General features: G+C 44.6%; 1 protein-coding gene across 2 annotated transcripts in view; it reads left to right on the top strand.

Moving 5' to 3' along the window:
* Nucleotides 1-20,813, top strand: part of NSRP1 (nuclear speckle splicing regulatory protein 1) — a 134,346-nt gene that overhangs the window by 49,970 nt on the left and 63,563 nt on the right. The gene's annotated exons all lie outside the window — the stretch shown is intronic.

The following is a 20,813-nucleotide window of genomic DNA, read 5'->3' on the forward strand; positions in this document are numbered from 1 at the left end:
GAACCAATCCAAGGGCAAGCCCTTCAAGGCCCAGGGCAACCAGAAGAAACCCTGGGCGGGTAAGCAAAAGACCGGCAATGTCAGGTTCGGCGGGACACTCCGCCTCTGCCTGAAGGGGCGCCCTCACCCATTTCTGGGGTGGGGGAACGTTTGCGCAGTTTCCTCCAACCTTGGCTGCTCCGGATCTCGGACAGGTGGGTCCAGGAAATCGTTCGATCAGGTTACAAGATCGAATTCCTTTCCAGGCCGGCGGACAGATTCTTTTCCTCCAATCTCCATTTGCTTCCGGGGCATCTGCAGGACTTGCATCAAGCGGTGCAGGACATGCTTGCTCAGGGGGTGATTGTCCCGGTGCCTCATCGGGACAGGTTTCGGGGGTTTTATTCAAATCTGTTAACTGTGTCCAGGAAGGAGGGCAAAGTGCGTCCTATTCTGGACCTAAAAGCACTGAACCGCTTCGTGCGTGTTCGGAAGTTTCGGATGGAGTCTCTCCGTTCGGTTGTGGCCTCCTTGAGTCCAGGAGAATTCCTGGCTTCGATAGATCTGAAGGATGCGTACCTGCACATCCCCATTTTCGAGGGTCATCAGCGGTACCTTCGGTTCGCTATCGCAGAGGACCACTACCAGTTTGTGGCGTTACCGTTCGGTCTCGCTTCGGCACCCAGGGTTTTTACCAAGGTGTTAGCACCGGTTCTGGGCCTGCTGCGGGCCCAGGGCATTGCGGTCCTGGGGTACCTGGACGATCTGCTTCTGAGATCGCGTGCCAGTCAGGACCTTGTGCGCGATCTGTCCATCAGGGTACAGACGCTCCAGGAGTTCGGGTGGACCATCAACGTTCAAAAATCAGCGTTGTCTCCGTCGCTTCGCCTTCCCTATCTGGGAATGGTTCTGGACTCTGCTCAGGCAAAGGTATTCTTGCCGGAGGACAAGCTCCGGACTTTGCGGGACGAAATCCGGTCCCTCAGGGACAATCCGTCCTCGTCACTCAGGGCCTGCATGCGGGGCCTGGGTTTGATGGTGTCGGCCTTCGAGGCGATCCCTTTGCCCAGTTCCACACACGGGCTCTCCAGACGGAGATCCTGGCCAGGTGGGACAGACATCCTCAGTCCTTGGATCTGGAGGTCTCCTTGAGTCGCCGGACCAGATTGACTCTTCTGTGGTGGATCCAGTCCCCGTCGGTGGCGGAAGGCTTACATCAACCACCAGGGGGGCACCAGGAGTGCTCGAACAGCCCGGGAGGTGACCGACATCCTGTCTTGGGCCGAGACTCATGTCCCGGCGATTTCGGCAGTTCACATTCCGTGTGTGGAGAATTGGCAGGCAGACTATCTGAGCCGCCAGACCCTGGACCAGGGGGAATGGTCCCTACACCCGGAGGTCTTTCAGATGCTGTGTGCGAAGTGGGGATCCCCAGACGTGGATCTGTTCGCATCCCAGCTAAACCGAAAGGTGGAAAGGTTCGTGGCAAGAATGCGCGACCCGTTGGCGGCGGACGCCTCGGGTGCGTTGGTGGCCCTTTGGCATCAGTATCGTCTGATGTACGCCTTTCCTCCGATTCAGTTAATATCCCGGTTCCTTCGCAGATTGGTCTCGGAACCGCACATGGTGATTCTGGTGGCGCCGAACTGGCCTCGCCGGTCTTGGTACGCCGATGTTGTTCACCTGGCAGTGGCGCCTCCGTGGCGCCTGCCTCTGCGGGAAGATCTCCTGTCTCAGGGTCCGATCTTCCATCCTGCTTTACAGTCGCTGGCTTTAACGGCCTGGCTGAGACCTAGGTCTTGAAGGACAAGGGTCTATCTTCTGAGGTTATCCCTACCCTGATCAAGGCTAGGAAATCTTCCTCTGGTAAGATCTATTACCGTACCTGGACAGCCTACTTCACCTGGTGTGAGTCCAGGGGGTTTTCCCCTCGTTCTTACTCGGTGTCGAGGATCTTGGCTTTCCTCCAGTCTGGAGTGGATCAGTGCCTGGCGCTAGCCACTATAAAGGGCCAGGTGTCAGCACTGGCGGTCCTTTTCCAATGCCCTGTGGCGTCTCATTCCTTGGTGCGCACATTCATTCAAGGTGTGCGACGTTTGGCTCCTCCTAGAAAGGAGCCTTTACCTCCATGGGACTTGAACTTGGTCCTGTCTGCATTGCAGCGTGCTCCTTTTAAAAATATCAGGGAGATATCGTTGCCTCTGCTGTCGAAAAAGGTTGCTTTTCTTGTGGCGATCACTTCGGCTCGCAGAGTGTCGGAGCTGGCGGCGTTGTCTTGCCGCTCCCCTTACTTATCCACAGCTGATGGATAAATATGAAACCAATCCCATTTGACCCACTCAGCACAGAGGAACAAACAGTGATTTCTTCAGAATAACAAAAGGTAAGAATCTGCAACAAAGTTTCTTAAAATCCCTGCAATGTACAGAGATCACCCAGAGGGGAATGTTTTTTTTTCCTTAACAAAAATGGTAACTCCACTTTTGTAGAAAAAAATATAGTAAATAAAAAAAATAACATTGAATATGCAATTACTACAGTCCATGTTGTAATTTAATGTTACAAATTAAAAGTTACATTTCCTTTTCAATCTGCAGCTGTTGTAATTTTTGGTAAAATTCAATGCAATGTTGCAGCCTGGTGGCATTCTGTGCAGCAAGAACAGAAATCTATTTTCCTGCTTGTGTGATTGGCTCCTATTCCCAGAAGTCTGCACTAAAATACAAGTCAACTTTTAGGCAACCCCCCACAATAGGTATTTCAGTTTTGGTTAAATACTCCCCAAGGATTAAATTCTACATTTTGACTTCCACAAATGTAAAAAAAAATCAGCACACAAGAGATTACTTATTGTTAGTAGGATATGTCCCTTGTTCTGCTGGCTGAAATTCTCCTCCTCCTCCTCACTTTTCTCTTTCTTTTTCTTTTTTCTTCTCCCCCTTTCTCCCATTTTCCTAGACACCCAGTTTGTTGACTTTTCACACTACCCGGTATGCTCTGACCGTTAGGTACAACTACCTCAAGGCCTAAGCATGGTTGCCCTACACCAAATTCGATTTTTGTTTAACCCCTCCACCTCCTAATAGTTCTGTAATTACCAGTCTGTGCCACTTTCTCGGTGTATACAGCTGTGGTCAAAAGATTTGAGTGACACAAATATTAGTTTTCACATAGTCTGCTGCTTCACACTTTAAGATGGCAATTTGCATATACTCTAGAATGGCATGAAGAGTGATCAGATGAATTCCAGTTAATTGCAAAGTCCCTCTTTGCCATGAAAATGAACTCCCATAAAAAAAAATTCCACTGCATTTTTGAAGAAGGCTTCAGGGCACCCCAGAAAGTCCAACAAGCACCATGACCGGCTCTTACAGCTGATTCAGCTGCGGATCAGGGCACCACCAGTGCAGAGCTTGCTTAGGAATTGCAGCAGGTAGGTGTGAGTGCATCTGCACGTACAGTGAGGCGAAGACTTTTTGTAGGATGGCCTGGTGTCAAGAAGGGCAGCAAAGAAGCCACTTCTCTCCAGGAAAAACATCAGGGACAGACTGATATTCGGCAGAAGGTACAGGGATCTGACTGCTCAGGAATTGGGTAAAGTCTTTTTTTTCTGATAAATTCCCTTTCCGATTGGGGCATCCGGAAAAAACCTCGTCTGGAGAAGAAAAGGGGAGCGCTACAATCAGTCCTATGTCATGCCAACAGTAAAGTATCTTGAGACCAATCGTGTGGGGTTTCTTCTCAGCCAAGAGAGTCAGCTCACTCACCACAAGAACACAGCCTTGAATAAAGAATGGACAAAAACTTCCTCCAAGAGCAACTTCTCCCAACCATCCAAGAACAATTTGGTGAGGAACAATGCCTTTTCCAGCATTATAGAGCACCTTGCCATAAGGCAAAAGTGATAACGAAGTGGCTTGGGGAACAAAACATAGAAATTTTGGGTCCATGGCCAGGAAACTCCCCAGGCCTTAATCCCATTGAGAACTTGTGGTCAATCCTCAAGAGGTGGATGAACCCCCCCCTCAAATGAAAAACTCCAAGCATTGATTATGTAAGAATGGGCTGCCATAAGCCAGGATGTGGCTTAGAAGATGACTGAAACCATGCCAGGGTGAATTACAGAGGTCTTAAAAAAAGAAGCGTCAACACTTTAAATATTGACTCTATTTGCATAAACTTAATGTAATTGTCAATAAAAGCCTTTGCCGCTAATAAAATACTTGTAATTATACTTCAGTATACCATAGTAACATCTGACAAAAATATCTAAAAACACTGAAGCAGCAGACTGTTAAGATGAATATTTGTGTAATTTTCAAAACTTTTGGCCACAACTGTACATGTCCGCCATGTTCCCCTATATGACTCCCACATATATGACAATGCTAAGGCAGTAAGACTTAGGGCATTGTTATTGATGATATGGGAACCCTGTGCTGTGTGTGTATAAATAACTAAAAACAGGACAGCTAACCAGGGCTGTGGAGTCGGTAGATAAATGTTCAGACTCCTCAGTTTTTTGTACTTCCGACTCCTCCTGTATTAATCTTTCGACACTGACTTGGGTGGGTGGCATTGCAGTAACTATTCTGGCCACATCACGAACGATCTCTGGATAAACAAGGATGGCTTCTTCAACAGTAAGTTTTGATGAGCGATCATTCTTTTCAACTTCTTTTAGTGCTTTATAAAACTCCTGTTGGAATATTTTTATTTGGACATTTACTGGTTCTGTAACGCTTATGTGACGTCGCTTTCCTTTAGCAACTTCCATTTTGTCTAAGAAGGAATCAAAGTGTAATTCTTCGTTTGAAGAAGATGATCCTGAGTTACCACTATTGCTTAAAAGAACTTCATCCTGTGGAGGTATTTCAGGTCGTAATCCCTTGATGCGAACTGCTACATCATAGAGGGTCTTTTTCCCAGTAGCAGTCTGTTCACTGTTAAACAAAAGTCGGCTCATTGGGTCGACATAAATAGCCGCTAACAAGATTTCATTTTCCAGCAAAAGACTCTCTTTTCATCATTGAAGATGCAATGCCCTCAGCTATTAACCCTCCATTTTTGTTCAGGTGATATAACAGGCTCTTCCATTCCAAGAGGAATTTACCCGGGGTTAGATCCTCACAGTGCAACCTCTTGGTGACAGTGAAGGGGTGAGAAAGAAGGTTCTCCAGCTCTTTTGTATCCACTGGCTTTTAGTTAATGCAAGATTTTCATTGTCCATTTCTTCTATGAAGTCTTTTAAGTTCAAGCAAACGCTTCACCATTAAGTAAGTGCTTCCCCAGCGAGTTGTTTGATCCAAAATGGCTCCTTTTTCCTGCACGTCTTTTTCAAAATTGCATCTGTTTTTGGGGGCCCTGGCTGCAACAGTTACTTGCCGTAATTTGCCAATTAGTGTAGCTGAATGGCGATCTTTTAATCCATCTCTTATGGCAAGTTGCAGTGTATGAATAGCACATCGCATATGATGAATAGTAGCCAAGCTTCAATGCTTCTTCAACAAAGTTGTCTAAAAAAAATGTCAGCATTCTCTTCAATTTCTAAACGTTCTCCAATACTTGCAGAGCTGTCTTCCTCTAACTCTAATATCTGTTTGTTGCCTTCTTCATCTGCGTGCTCAACATGTTAGAAGCATTATCTGTCACAACACATAAAATCTGTTCCTTTGTAATTTCAAAATCTTCTACAACACCCTCCACTAACTTCTGAAGGTAATCACTGGTGTGATGTGCCTGAGTGTCCTTTAACCCGAGGGTCCGTGTTATTGTTTTATTTTCATCCAAAATCTAACATTAATAGCAAAATAATTGACTCTGTGACGTGTGCATGCATCCATTTTGAGGAAGACAAAACGTCCTTTCAGAACTTTCTGTAGTTCTTCCTTTTTACATTTGGCCTCCTCAATTATAAGTTTCCTTATACTAAGTCATTATAACTTTTTGTGAATTGGGACATTGAAACTTGCTTTTTTTTAAATTCCAATCTAAATTTAGTAGGAGTCGGAGTTGGTGCATTGTTTGCCAACTCCGACTCCAGGTACCCAAAATTTCCTCCAACTCCACAGCCCTACAGCTAACACATTAGTATACAAAACTTAGAGCAAAAACAATAAAACAAAAGTACCGCCTTTAAAGAAAATATCTGATTTCAGGCATAGAAAAGGTATAAACACACTTGATAAAATACATTAGGCGCTACTTGTTTCATTGTATGTTATTGTGAGGGAACTTGATTTATTGCCGTAATGCTGTTTTTTAACCCCTTGTTTGTACACATAAAATAAATTACTGTTGACTGTTATCATTGAGAACAGACTGTCGTGTCATACTACACTATCTTGTTGCATACCTTAACCTCCTGCACCCGTTCCCTGTACATATACGGCCGGGTGGGCCTTTCGTTCTGAGTGGAAGTTCAGGAACGTCCCACAGAACAAGTGCCCGCAGGGCGGCCCAATCCTGCGATGGCTGTGATCATGGGACACAGCCGGATCGGGATATGGTTGCTGTGATTGGGCCTCCCGATCACGTGACGGCTGTGTCTAATCGCCATCAAAATATTTTGGTCTTTTTTCATTTGTAGCGCAAAAAATTAAAAACCCAGTGATGATTAAATACCACCAAACGAAAGCTGTATTTGTGTGGGGAAAAAAATAAAAATTTTATTTGGGTCCAGTGTTGCGTGACCGAGCAATTCTCATTCAAAGTGTGAGAGCGCTCAAAGCTGAAAATTGTCAGGAAACTTTTTTGTCCATTGATCACCCAGAGGGGATTTTGTTTTTTTATTTTTTTGGGACACAGCCTTTTGCTCAACAAAAGTGGAGTTACCCTTTCACTGAACAAGTTTAACATAGAAGCTGATTTGGTTGCTAGGCACAGCTGATCCAGATTCTGTTTTCTCCAGTGTTGATGAAATCCCCCCTGACTCCCATTGTATTTTTACATTGCTCATAGATCAGAGTTATTTTGATCCACAGAATGTTTGCCTCTGTAAAGTCTTGTGCTCACGATGAGCATATCAGTTAAATGATCGTCCTTTTTTCTGTTTTTTGTAAGCTAGTCTCCAATCGAAAACCAATAGGTTACTAAATCACGAATATTCTCGTACGATAGAATAAAAGTGATGTAATGTGTTATATTATAATGTATTCTTTCATTTCTGAGCATGCGTGGTCTTTGTCTTTTGATTTTTTTTTTTTTTCCGGGTGAATACTGTACGGATTGAATGAAAATCCTTCGTTCTGGTATTGTACAAAAAAAAGGTTTGTCCCCTTTTGGATTGTTTCCCCTCAACTGTCGTGATCAGCTCTCAAAAGCTCTGTGCTAATGATCTGATTTTTGTATGTGTGTATATATATGTGTGTGTGTGTGTGTGTTAGAGCTGCACGATTCTGGCCAAAATGAGAATCACGATTTTTTAGCTTGGAATAAAGATCACGATTCTCTGTGTAACAAAAAAAATTGGGATAACTTTACGGTTACGTTTTTTTTTTATTCATTAAAGTCTATTAATTGCGTTTGAAAGACTGCTGCGCAAATACAGTGTGACATAAAATATTACAACAATCGCCATTTTATTCTGTAGGGTCCCTGCTAAAAAAAATATATAAAATGTTTGGGGGTTCTAAGTACTTTTCTAGCAAAAAAAAATGATTTTAACTTACAAGCAACAAATGTCAGAAAAAGATCCAGTCTTTAAGAGGTTAAACTTCCTTTCTCCCTGGCAGAGGGAAGGAAAAGATACAATGTAACCATTTTTGTTTATAGTTACTGGGAGACTTTGCTGATAGCCATTTGCCGGGAGGCTTTTTTTTTTTTTTTTCCACAGCTGTTCTCCCTGCTATGCAGCTATGCAAAGAATCGAGCATATTTCAGGGTTAGATCGTCAGGAGGGGTGAATCGAGATCGCGATTTTCATACGATTAATCGTGCAGCTCTAGTGTGTGTGTATATGTGTGTGTGTGTATATGTGTGTGTGTGTGTGTGTGTGTATATATATATATATATATATATATATAGCAAGATTTGTGGGACTTTAAATGAGGACAGTTGTTAGTAAATATTTGAGAGTAATATGCGATCTCAAGAAAAATGATTTATTACATAATACATAGAAAATTACATAATAAATAAATGAAAAAATCCACATATAAAAACGGAACATGAAGTATTTAAATTCATAAAATACATATATAATATTAGTCCATCAAGAACTATATAATCCATCAATACACTTTTATATAAATAAAATAGCACCATGTAACTCAGTCTTCAAATGTTATGGTTATCTTCATATCTTTATAGGCTCTACGCGTTTCGTGGTTCAATGTCCACTCATCAGGAGCTAATTTGAAAATCTGGGTCTGTTAATGTAAATCAAGTGAGATACAGCATATATATATATATATATATATATATATATAGGCATAGTGTATCCATTGCTCCAATGTAAATAAAGATAAAAATCACTTACTAAGGTAGCCAGAGACAAAAATATAAAGTAAGAGAATTCCGAGGTCATCTGAACCCAGCGAATGTCTAACCCGGGGCTGAGGCGGATAAATTGGACGAGGTCGGTACAAGGGGAGGAGGAGATGAAGGGAAGGCATGGAAATATCCCAGAGGGAGAGAGGACGGTACATCCCAGAAATCGGTGGTTATAGAGAAAGGTTCATGACCAGATCGATCTAAAAGGATAATAATGATTAGTTGTGTGTGTGTGTGTGTATATGTATATATATATATATATATATATATATATATATATATATATATAATATAAGCATGATTGCCCATGTATTCGTCATATTTCATAGTAATGATGTAGAGATTGGATATGCTCAAAAATAGAGAAAAAAAATAAGGAATAAATAACATAATGGGTATAATCATGTATACCCAAACAAGGGCATCAGACAGATCTGCTGGAATACTAAAAAGGCCACAGTGTGTGAGGGTGAAAATGAAATGAGACCGGAATGCCAAAGTGTAAATGATATGTTGGTGAAAAATAGAGGAGTAAAAAGAAAGATACCCATATGTGACTAGTAAGTAGAGGGTACTAAATGACAAAGAAAAGAGCACCCTATGAACCGTGAGAAGAAAGAGAGAGAATGGGAATAATTGCACCAACATCCGTGGTCAGACAGTGAAAAAGAACAAAGAAAAACGTGAAAGGGTGTGATCAAACATATAGTCTCGATCTAGGTGCAATAGTGAAAAGAGAAATCTAGTGCAAGTAAATACAGCCTAAGAGTATTACCCATGGAGAGCCAAGTAGCGTCCTAGCTCGTCCCAGCTCCTCAACTCGGCCCCCTCCGACAGCGGCAAAGATAACCGCCAACGCCATGTGGGGACGCCTATATGGTCGAGAGGTATGACCTCATATCCGGCGCATAGCGCCGGAGATGGGACACGCCCACCAGCCAGGCGTCGGAGTGGAAAAGGCAGGTTGCCCCAGCAACCCGATGCCACAAGGGGAAAGGGGTGGAGCAGCCGAACATGGCGTCGATGCGTGCTATGACGCGCCCCGCCCATACCCCGGATGATAACAGAGACGGAGTGGGGGAGGGAGCGGCAGAATGGCGCATCGCAACCCCGGGAGTAAACAGGCTGGAGAAAAGGATCCTCCCTAAAGTATGACAAATGTCTAAAATTGAACAAAGAGTTGGTTGGAAAGAAAACCAAATTAATTAATCAAAAGTAAATAAATTTTAGCAGAACAGACAAGTTGTAAATAATGTCATGTTCTAATGTAGGAGCAAGGTGTTATATATGCCTAAAATATTACCTTACAGATCATGAACAAAGCGGGTGTCTTCCACCCATTTAATCAATACTAGAACAGGAAAAGGGGAACATGATCTGGGGTCTGACTAAATAACTGAACCTCCATCCCTATTATTTATATTTCTCTAGCGCTCATTGACAGACGTAGTCCTCGGTGATACACCACCTTCGGGTTATGTTGCCTCCACAGGAGCAGGACTAGACAGGAAATTAAAAAGCTCTGGCCACACCCTAGGGGCAGTCCCAGAGGGTATATCCTCTCTCTCTCTCTGCCTCAGCAAATCAGTTATTTTCTGTCTAGTTAGGAGTAAGGACCTAGATACCTTGCTGGGATCTTAGGTCCTGGCAAGAATTTTTTCTTAAAGGATTTTTTAGACAGCTTTTTTTCTCCAGTTTTCCTGTGAGATCTTCAAGCAAGAAAGCTGAACTGGGCGACGGGCTGGATGTTGAGATCCGGTGGTCACCCCAGTTCAGCCTACGAGCGCGTGCAGGCCATAGCTCCGCGCTGGGTCGGCCGCGACAAAGTCCCATTAAAGGACTGACCCCGCGAGTTAAACGTCTCGCTGAAACGCCAAAGACCATGAGTCACGGCGTCCGTATCGGTCGACAGCCCTCCCGCCCCGGTGGAGAGGGGTACTGTCAGGAGTTGGTGCCCGCCTGGTTCCGGTATGGTGAGTAGTATGTTCCCCCTTTTCCCCTGACGGGTCTTGTGGTGAACGCGGGCCCCTCTCTGTATGGTAAGATAGAGTCCCTCTCTATCCTATAACATAACACAGATCCTCCTACTTTGAGTGTGATTTTATGTGCAAAAAGCCAGGAGGCTTGGTTTGGGAGCTAACAATCTAATTGTATACATGTTAAAAAAAAATGTAATCTGTGGCATTCTGGGAATCTTACGGTGATAAGAATAAGCTACCTACCAGTCAGAAGCCACGGACATGTAGACTGCCTTCCTAATCAGATCTCCAGCTATTAGCAGGCCTCCCGAATGGCCATGCGGTCCGCCAGGGCCGGTACCGCCAACCACGCCATATCCCCATGCAGAGAGAGTGTTGTGTGCCCTGCAGCACACCGCTATTCAGTACAGGCTGCCGCCATTTTTTTTGCTGGATCGCACGAGCCGCCATTTTGGCGTAGCCTCGTGTCTCCAGCATGGGGGCGGCCATGTTTGAGGTGATCCAAACACCTCGTGGAGCTTGGGGAGGCGCCAGAAGGCGTGCAGAGGGGCGGAGCCGCCTCCTTTCTTCCTGGGCAGCCAGCCAAAAGACTTCCTGTTTGTCAAAACAGCGCTGTAACCTGTTGCAGTTAAACTCTGAGCATCAAGTGGTGAGCCTGGGGGTCTATCTCTCTCTCTCTCTCGATCGATAGGGATCCCTAGCAGGTAACACTAAGGGGCTTTTTGTGGCGCTGGGGGTCTGAAAAAAAAAAAAAAAAAAAGTTTATTTTTGAATTATATTATCCAGGAAGTGACTGGAATTATCATGGACCCTGCCACGCATATTCCCCCACCTGTTTCCCTCGAGGGGGCCACGGGACCCGCCGGTGCACAGAGTGTAGAGTCATTTACAGCAATTTTGGAGTCTATGGTGGCTCGGGTGGAGGCGGCCTGTCAGGGACGGGGGTCAAGGAAGCGACCCCCGCCTACCCCTATACTATCTGACACCTCTGACTCAGATTCAGAGATGGTCACTGCAGTTGCAGGTTCCTCTGCAAGGGCTGTTATCCCAGGTAAAGCCCCCTCAGACAGTGAGGAGGACGCTTCTTCTCCTGCTATAATTCAGGAAGAAGCATTGGTGGACGCACTAGTTGTGGCAGTGCAGGAAACCTTAAAACTTGAGGCTTTACCGGCAGAGGCAACTGAAACAGAGATTCCTTTTGGTACTAATAAGCCCATCAAAACGGTGAAGGTTTTTCCTGTACCCAAATGTTTCGGTAATCAGATTAAAGGAGAATGGGAGCATTCTAAACGTACCTTTTACTATTTCCAAGCGTATTGCTAGACGCTATCCGTTTGAGGAATCCATCATTAAGAAATGGACGGTACCACCAGTGGTGGATCCACCTATTTCCAGGCTGAATAAAGCCACGGTTATCCCAGTGGAGGACACTTCGTCCTTTAAGGATCCGGTGGATCGAAAGATGGAAGCAGAGTCCCGCACCATCTTCTCTCTGATAGGGTCAGCATTTAGACCAGTAATTGTTATTGGTCTAGTTTCCCAGACACTTACGGAATGGGCGAGATTGGTACGCCAAGACCTTAGGGGAAAAAGATATTCCCCAGGAGACATCTGATTTGATGGAACAGATTATACAAGGGCTACAGTTTATCTGTGACGCAGCCTTGGACACTACTCCCTTATTAGGGCATGCATCTATGTCAGCGGTGATCCTCAGACGTGTGCTGTGGTTAAAATGCTGGTCAGCTGACCTAGGTTCCAAGAAGACCTTGACAAATCTCCCTTTTCAGGGGAATCGTCTATTTGGGGCCAACCTAGATGAAATCATTAAGGATGCCACTGGGGGCAAGAGCACTTTTTTGCCACAGGCTGCTAAAGCTAAGGGACCTCGCAACAAGCGAGGACCTTTCTTTACCGCCCATAAAGGGCGCCCGGCTGGTACTAGCGGGAAAGGCAAGACTCCTCCAGGAGGGTTCAAGAAGGGCTGGTCGGACAAGCAGAGGACCAACCCAGCCAAACCCGAAGCAAAGGAGTACACAGCCTGAAGGTGCGCCCCCACCCGGTTTCAGGGTGGGGGGAGGTTTTCACCGGTATTCAGGACATTAGATCGAGCATCAACCACTACTACCGGTGCGATTCTTCCCTTCCAACATTTAAGTACTACAGGAAGCGGTAGTTACCGTTCCCTGAATAGATCTTTTCCTTTACCTTTTCCTAAGATTAGTCCCTATACCTCACAGGAATCGGATCTGGTTGACCAGATAGGCCAAGTAGCCTCTAGTCGGGTGACTTCGGTCCCTGAGGTTCAACCAGAAAAGATCACCCTTCCTGATAACAATCAGGTATCTGATAAATGTGTGGGAACAGAAAACGACCAGACTTTCTCGGATGGTCGGGGCCAGATACCTCTAGGGACGCCTGGTTCAGATTCTATCAGCGCCAGTGGTCCTAGAAATTCTAGGCTGGCCTCCTCAAGCCGGCCTGGCCGACTTGGACATGCTAGTCGCAGACGTTCCGTGGGAACTTCGTCTCAGGGAGTGTCTGTGGTCTCAAGGACCAATTTACCATCATGCTTTACAGTCGCTGGGTTTAATGGCCTGGCCATTGAGACCCAAGTACTGAAGGACAGAGGTTTATCTACTTCAGTCATTCCTACCCTTATTAAAGCAAGGAAAGCGACTTCCAGCAAGGTCTATTATCACACATGGAAGACTTATATTGCGTGGTGCGAATCTTTAGGATTTCCTCCACGTACCTATTCGGTGACTCGAATATTGGCCTTTTTGCAACAAGGGGTTGAGCAGAAGCTAGCCTTGAGCACCATCAAGGGTCAAGTTTCAGCATTAGCAATCTTCTTTCAGAAACCTTTAGCTACCAAGTCCTTGGTGCGGAATTTCATCCAGGGGGTGCGGCACCTGGCTCCTCCAGTCCGCGCGCCCTTAACGCCCTGGGATCTTAATTTGGTTTTGTCGGTTCTACAGAAACCTCCCTTTGAAAACATCAGGGAGATTCCCTTGCTTACTTTATCCCAGAAGGTGGCCTTCTTGGTGGCTATTACTTCTGCTCGCAGGGTGTCAGAACTGGCTGCATTATCATGCCAGTCCCCATACCTAGTGATTCATAGGGATAAGGTAGTACTTCATCCTAAGCCATCTTTTCTTCCTAAGGTGGTTTCAGATTTTCATCTGAATGAAGATATTGTACTACCTTCCTTGTGTCCTCAGCCCAAGCATCATCGGGAACATGCGTTGCATTCCTTAGATGTGGTTCGGGCAATCGGGGTATACCTGAAAGCTACGGAATCATTCCGTAAGACGGATTCACTTTTTGTGATCACGGATGGCCCCAGAAAGGGTTTGCCTGCATCTGCCGCGACCATTGCCAAATGGATTAGACAAACGGTGGTACAGGCTTATTCTATTAAGGGTCAGAGTCCTCCGTTCCCTGTTAGGGCGCACTCCACTCGAGCGCTCAGTACTTCCTGGGCCTTTCGCCATCAGGCGTCAGTGGTCCAAGTATGTAAGGCGGCCACCTGGTCGTTGGTACATACCTTTACAAAATTCTATAAAATTGATGTGACGGCATCGGCGGATGCCTCATTTGGCCGCAAGGTTTTGCAGGCCGCAATTTGAGGAGACCGGTGGTCTACCTCGAGGGTTTTTTTCTGTTTGAGAAAAAAAAAAAAAATTTTTTTTTCTCTTTTTTGTTGAGTCTCATCATTAAGGATGAGCATTGTAAACTTCTAGTTGGCACCGGTTGGGCCTTCTAGATTGGGATTTGTTTTCATTTTCCCACCCCTCAGTTGTGATACTGCTCTGGGACGTCCCGAAGGTGGTGTATCACCGAGGACTACGTCTGTCAATGAGCGCTAGAGAAAAATGGATTTTGTTTAAGATCTTACCGTAAAATCCTTTTCTCTTAGCTCATTGACAGACGTAGTCCCCGCCCCTCTGTTTTTTGAGTTGGGTTGGGTTAAATCTCTAAAGACTGCTTTTTCACATAACTGATTTGCTGAGGCAGAGAGAGAGAGGATATACCCTCTGGGACTGCCCCTAGGGTGTGGCCAGAGCTTTTTAATTTCCTGTCTAGTCCTGCTCCTGTGGAGGCAACATAACCCGAAGGTGGTGTATCACCGAGGACTACGTCTGTCAATGAGCTAAGAGAAAAGGATTTTACGGTAAGATCTTACAAAAATCCATTTATAATAGGGACGGAGGTTCAGTTATTTAGTCAGACCCCAGATCATGTTCCCCTTTTCCTGTTCTAAAATATATATATATAATAATTTTTTTTTTTTTTTTTTTTCCCTCATTGTGTGTACTGGGTATTAGACTATCAGTCGTTTTTTAAACTGTGGCAAAAAGACCTGTGGGGGAAAAAAAAAACAAAGTTCTCTGCTCCTCTCTTCGAAGTAAGCATTTGTATTGAAAGCCAGATCTCCCTAACCGGACATAGACTGAAATACTGATAGGGGTTTTATTTTTCCCTACTCTAGTTTAATGAGAGTCTAAAGGGAAAGCAGAAAGGTGACAAGTTGAAGTCACCTAAAGGAGAAGTATGGTCAAAGCTATTTTGGCCCTACTTCTTTAGATCACTGGCATACACTTAGTTCTGTTGGCTGGTGTCACTGAGCTGGTCCAGGCTCTGGAAAGATCCTGACTTTACAGTCGGATACACCCAGATGCCTGGACTGGCAGCTGGCTCAGACTCTTAGCGTGCCACTGGAACACTGAGCCTGCCGTTCCTACACCCTGCAAAGCCCAGCACTCCAGTGAGTACTGGGGGGATAAAGCTGGTGACTGACAGTCACCGGCTCTGCAGAACTGAAAATCGAGAACTGAGCAATCAGCAGTTTTTGATCCCTCAGTTCTCTGTGTAGAGCCACCAGGGGACAGCTTCCGTTCAGATTAGTGCTGAGGCCATCTGGGTGAGTATGATTCATTTTTTTGTATTCCTGAACTTCTTTTAACCACTTCCCACCCAGCCACCGTACATAAACAGCTGGGTAGAAGCTTCCCTATTCTGAGTGGACGTATCTGTATGTCGCTCAGAATAGGTGCCCACGTGATCCTGTGTTGGCTGTGATCTTTGGATACTGCCCATCCCAGATTTTTTTTTTTTGTTTTTTAAGCCCGTGGTGTGTGAACACACTCAAGACTATCACCCGGTGCATAAAAAGTGCACACATGCAAACGTGAAGAACACAAAAACTGCACAGGGTGTGCGAAATGGTCTGGCCTCCGAAGAGGTTGGACCCTGACCCTGATCCCCCGGGGCGCAAGACTCCTGACAGGGACTGAGGTGCTTCCAATGGTCTTCCTGGCCAGAACCAGGCAAACCCCGTTCTCCAGGGGGACTGCCGCAACAACAGCCCTCCCCAAGTACTAGGTGGGGCTCCCCCGAAGGGAGACCCCATGACAGAGGGCGAACTAAGCCAGAAGGCCATATCCACCCCATCCCAAGACTTTCAAGGCTGGGCCCGAGGACCCACACCCTACTCGTCGTGTAGGAGAACCACACACAAACAAAAAGGTGGGGAAAGGGAAGTGGGGAAGTGCATAGGTGCAATGTGAAATACAATGGCAGGCCTTCCGGCCGGAATAGATAATTCCTCTGGTCTGAGCCAAAAGGCCTGGCCCAAGATGCAGGTGTGAAAAAAGTGTGTATGGTGCAGTGACCAAGGTGCCGAAAAACTCAAGGCGAGCTGCCCCTCGCCAGTGAGAATTAAGGTACCCCTGGGCTGCCACCCCAGGGGCACGTACACCACAGGCTTTTTTTCGGTCTCGACCTCTGGCCAGACCCAGTGTAGCCCATCCTACCAGGAGGCATCAGAACTTTAGACCGCTTTAGGGAGAGCCTGCCTTTAACTGGGGACAAGCCTTTTGCAAGGCCAGATTCAACCCAGGAGGAAAAGCCCTCCCACCGCCATCCCCATTCCTTATCAATCACATCCAGGAGCAGTACTAACCGGTGGAACTACGCCGGCTTTCTTGCTCCCTTCAAACGGGGCGGTTCACATTCAAACCAGGAGGCAATGGACCCATCCGGCTTTCTTTGACAGTGCCTACTTCCCAGTCCCCCAGATTCTCCTGGGTGCCCTGGTTCATTTCAGCCCCTGCCCCTACTAACCATCAAGGGCCATACCAACTGATAAGAAGAGATACTACACTTGATCTTAGCCAAAAGGCAGAGAAGCGATAGCTGCTGTGATTGGCCCTCTCGATCACGTGATGGAGGTGTCCGATCACAGGCTTCACAGTGTAAACAGACACGTGTCTTTGTCGGCTCTCCTCGCTGAGCTCAGAGAGAACTCTGTGCTAGAGGGGATGCTGCAGCCTGTGCTGACAGCTCTCTGTGTAAGTGATGATTTTACACAAAGAGCTATCACAGATCACACAGACTGCAGCCATCCACACACAGTACACTAAGCACTTCTTTCCCTGTTCAATGAACATTTGTACCAGTGCACAAAACATTGTTGGAAGAACAGCAAAGTTGCTGTTGCATACATATAGTTTACAGTATATATTATACCTATCTATGCAGCAGGTGGCGCTGTAGTATTAGTGTAATGTACATGTTTATCAATGGTATGATACAATCTGAGGAAGCACTATCTTCCTCGGTGTATGTTCTTGTATGATTCTGCTTCCTGATATGTCAATTTGTGTTCAGTTGCGTGTCTCCATGATGTGAAGACATGCTTTGCAATCCTCTATTAAAGTTTTATTCTCTGCATTCAACAAGCGTCCAGTGCATCATTTTATTACTCAACCAACAAAACATCTGTCTTCGTGTCACAAAAAGGGGTAATTTGGGGGATATTTGTACTGTCCTAGCATGTTAGGGCCTCAACAAATGAGAGAGAGAGACGGTCAGTACATCAGGTGTGATCAATTTTCAGTGGTTGGTACCATAGCTTGTGAACGCTATAACTTTCACATAGACCAAATATGCACTGATTTGGGTTATTTTTATATATAACAGTTTACATTTTGGTCAAAATCTATGAAGAAAGATACTTATTTGGTTTTGCAAAATTTTTTAACCGAAACTAAGAAAAACTTATTTTTGTAAAACAAATTTTCAGTCTTTTTTTTCTTTTTCATTTGTAGTGCAAAAAAAAATTGAAAAAACAGTGGTAAATAAATAGCACCAAAATTAAATCTCTATTTGTGTGTAAAAAAATGATAAAAATGATCATGTGAGTAATATCAAAATCATCATATGAAAAATGTCATATGAGTACCTGTTGCTAAGCTGAAAATTAGTCTGGGCAGGAAGGGGGTAACAGTAATCAGTATTGAGGTGGTTAAATGATAAATGCACTTTGTGACTTGCACCTGTAAATTCAAAATAGCTTATAATAGGTTATGAATGTAGCTGTGGGGTAGAGGGAGACAGTTAAGATAATCTCCTTATCTTCCAAACTACCGAAGTCAGTGCCTAGGTGAGTGGTTGCCAGAACTTGGAGAATGTTGAATTGCCTATAGCTAATGAAAAGATGATCTTGCACCATGCTCCAGCATCTTTTCATGAGATTTGGGCTATTCAGCATTCCCAAGGATGACGTCAGCCCTGCAATATGGAAGTTGGTGAAAGCTGGGTATATTCTCTATCTTTTATCCTGTACAGAGGTACTCAGCCCTCTTCAACCATTGTCACCCTAAAATAGGAAGTGTATTGGAGCAACAGAACACCTCCCCATCTTCTCATCTCCATAACATTGGTGGGGAGATGTTTTGTAGTTCATTGGTCAACTGGGCTGAGCTGATTTGACTGCTTGAAAATTCAGTGCACCATTGTCAGCTCATTAAAGTAAGTTCCCTGGATTTCAGGAAAAATCAGGATGTGTTTTTTTTTTTTTTTCCAAACAGATAAAACAAAATGCTTTCAGGGTTATATTTAGAAGAAAGAAATAAAGCAAATAAGCATTCATTATTAGGATATACATCCATTTAATTTCAGTTGCAGAAATTTTATTGACATTCAGCGCCTGTTCACCAGCAAATAGCATATTTCTGGAAATTCCTTATTAAAATGGGTAAAGCATAGGAATAAAATAGAAGGTAATAAGACCTCCTGCTCCCATTGCCTTTAACTGATTAAATGTTTGATGCTATCATATTTTTTTTTATGTTTGCTTACTTAATATCGCATTTTTTTTTTATTAGGTGAGTTTAATTCCAGGGATTTTGATAAGGGACAGCATACAGAGAGACATTCATTTCCTGAGGCTTATCAGTGAGAAGAGCATCTCTGTTTCAGGCCGTGTATTTATAACAAAGCTCTAATAAAGTCCAGCCAGGGGACTGCTCACACTGTACAGTGATCACCCCGCTGATATATTGCCCATGTTTTTCCCAGAAACAAGAGCTTTTATTCTGCTTTGCAGCCAATTATTGTTCACGTCTTTTTAGGGTGCTTCTATGATACGGTTTGTCTAATAATATTTTTTTAAAGGCAAAACTTTGGTTGATAAAAAAAAGGCATTGCACAAATTAAACGGCCACAAATCTGTAATGTAAAGGTCTTAATATTTTTTTAAACATTATAGAGCTAACTTCACTTTCTGTCCTGGAACACAGAAGAGAATTAGAACAATTCTCTCCAAAGTGACTTAAGTAGACAGTTGTCATGGAAACGAGGGTCCCCAATAGAAGATTTATACTTTCTCTGTTATAGAGGCATCTCAAAGGTTTGGACTTTCCCGAACTCTTAATCCTATTGACAGCAGTGAGCAGGTCAAATATAGAGGGCGAGACTCCCTAGTAGGGGCACAGAAATCAATAAAAATCTGACAGAGGCATTAAACCTTTCCTACTTTAACAACACAAATAATTTGCCTTTGCATTTATTTTAGGTCCAACCAAAGCCGTCCTAAAACAAAGTATGTACACGCATCACTTCTATCAGAAATCCCCAAAAATAAGGGTACTTTTCTTCATTTCAGGATAGTGGGCAGTGCCTTGCAAATGACTTAAAATGGAGTTCCACCCTAATTTTATACTTACCTCCATCTTCTCGCTCCGGGTCACCTGAAAAATAAATGGATAATCGCATATTTTTTTTTTTTTTTTTTACTTACCTCGTAGCGAAGAAAATATACTTACCTTACTTCCTTCTTCCTCCTTCCTTGGCCGCGGCCCGTCGTCACTTCCTGGCTCTGCAATGATTCCTGGGAGCTGAACGTCATCGCTCCCAGGAATCATTGCGCCTGCACCGGCCCCGACGTCAGTTCCGGGGCGCGCGCGTCATCCCCTTCTAAACAGCTTCTGGGCATGCCCAGAAGCTGTGGAGGGATGACTCGCGCGCACCGGAAGTGACGGCGGGGCCGGCGCAGGGCATCGTTGGGCCGAAGAAGGCGGAAGAGGACGCCGAAGAGGATCTCGCTGGCTTCAAGCTGCCCACATCTGAGATGGCAGCGCTGGACAAGACGTTTTCAAGGTAAGTATTTGTCCTAACAGGTAAGTGCAACCCGGGACAGATCAGAGGCTAGCCATTGTGGAATGCACTAGCCCTGACTGTCCCGGGGGTATTTTTAAAAAAAAAAAAAAAATTCCAGGGTGGAACTCCGCTTTAAAATAAATGATTGGTAAATGTAAATAAATTGTTGCATAGTAAACATTGATGACATATTACCTTTTTTTTTACCACTTCAGCCTCAGCTGTTTTACCCCCCTTAATGACCAGGCCATTTTTTGCGATACGGCACTGCGTTGCTATAGCTGACAATTGCGCACTCATTCGACTCTGTACCCAAATAAGATCGATGCCCGTTTTTTCCCCACTAATAGAGCTTTCTTTTGATGGTATTTGATCATCTCTGCTGTTTATTGTGCTATAAACTAAAAAGAGCGACAATTTTGAAAAAAAAAATATATATATATTTTTTACTTTCTGCTCCATAACATTCCCAATGAAACAATTTAAAACATCTATTTTCTTAATCAGTTTAGGCCAATTTGTATTCTGCTACATATTTTTGGTAAAAGAAAAATCCCAAAAAGCGTATATTGGCTTGCACAAAAGTTATAACGTTTACAACCATGGGATCGATTTATGGACTTTTATTTGTTTGTGTTTTTATCAGTAATGGCAGCAATCATCGATTTTTAGCGGGACTGCGACATTGCGGCAGACAAATCTTAGCTCATCTGAAACACAAGATCTCTCTCTGCCTCTGTGACAGAAGAGCTGTCTGCCTTGTTTACATAGGCAGACAGCCGTTCTGTCAGTCTCCCTGACGATTGCGGGAGGCCGGTGGCGATCATGGCCACCTGTCCTGCGGACTGGCACTAGCTGTGTTTAATCACAGGCGGAGCTTGGCTGCGGTGTGCGCGCTCCGTAGAGCCTTAAGGC

The sequence above is a fragment of the Pelophylax lessonae genome (genome assembly GCF_965119305.1).
Source record: "Pelophylax lessonae genome assembly, chromosome: 2".
Lineage (NCBI taxonomy): Eukaryota > Metazoa > Chordata > Amphibia > Anura > Ranidae > Pelophylax > Pelophylax lessonae.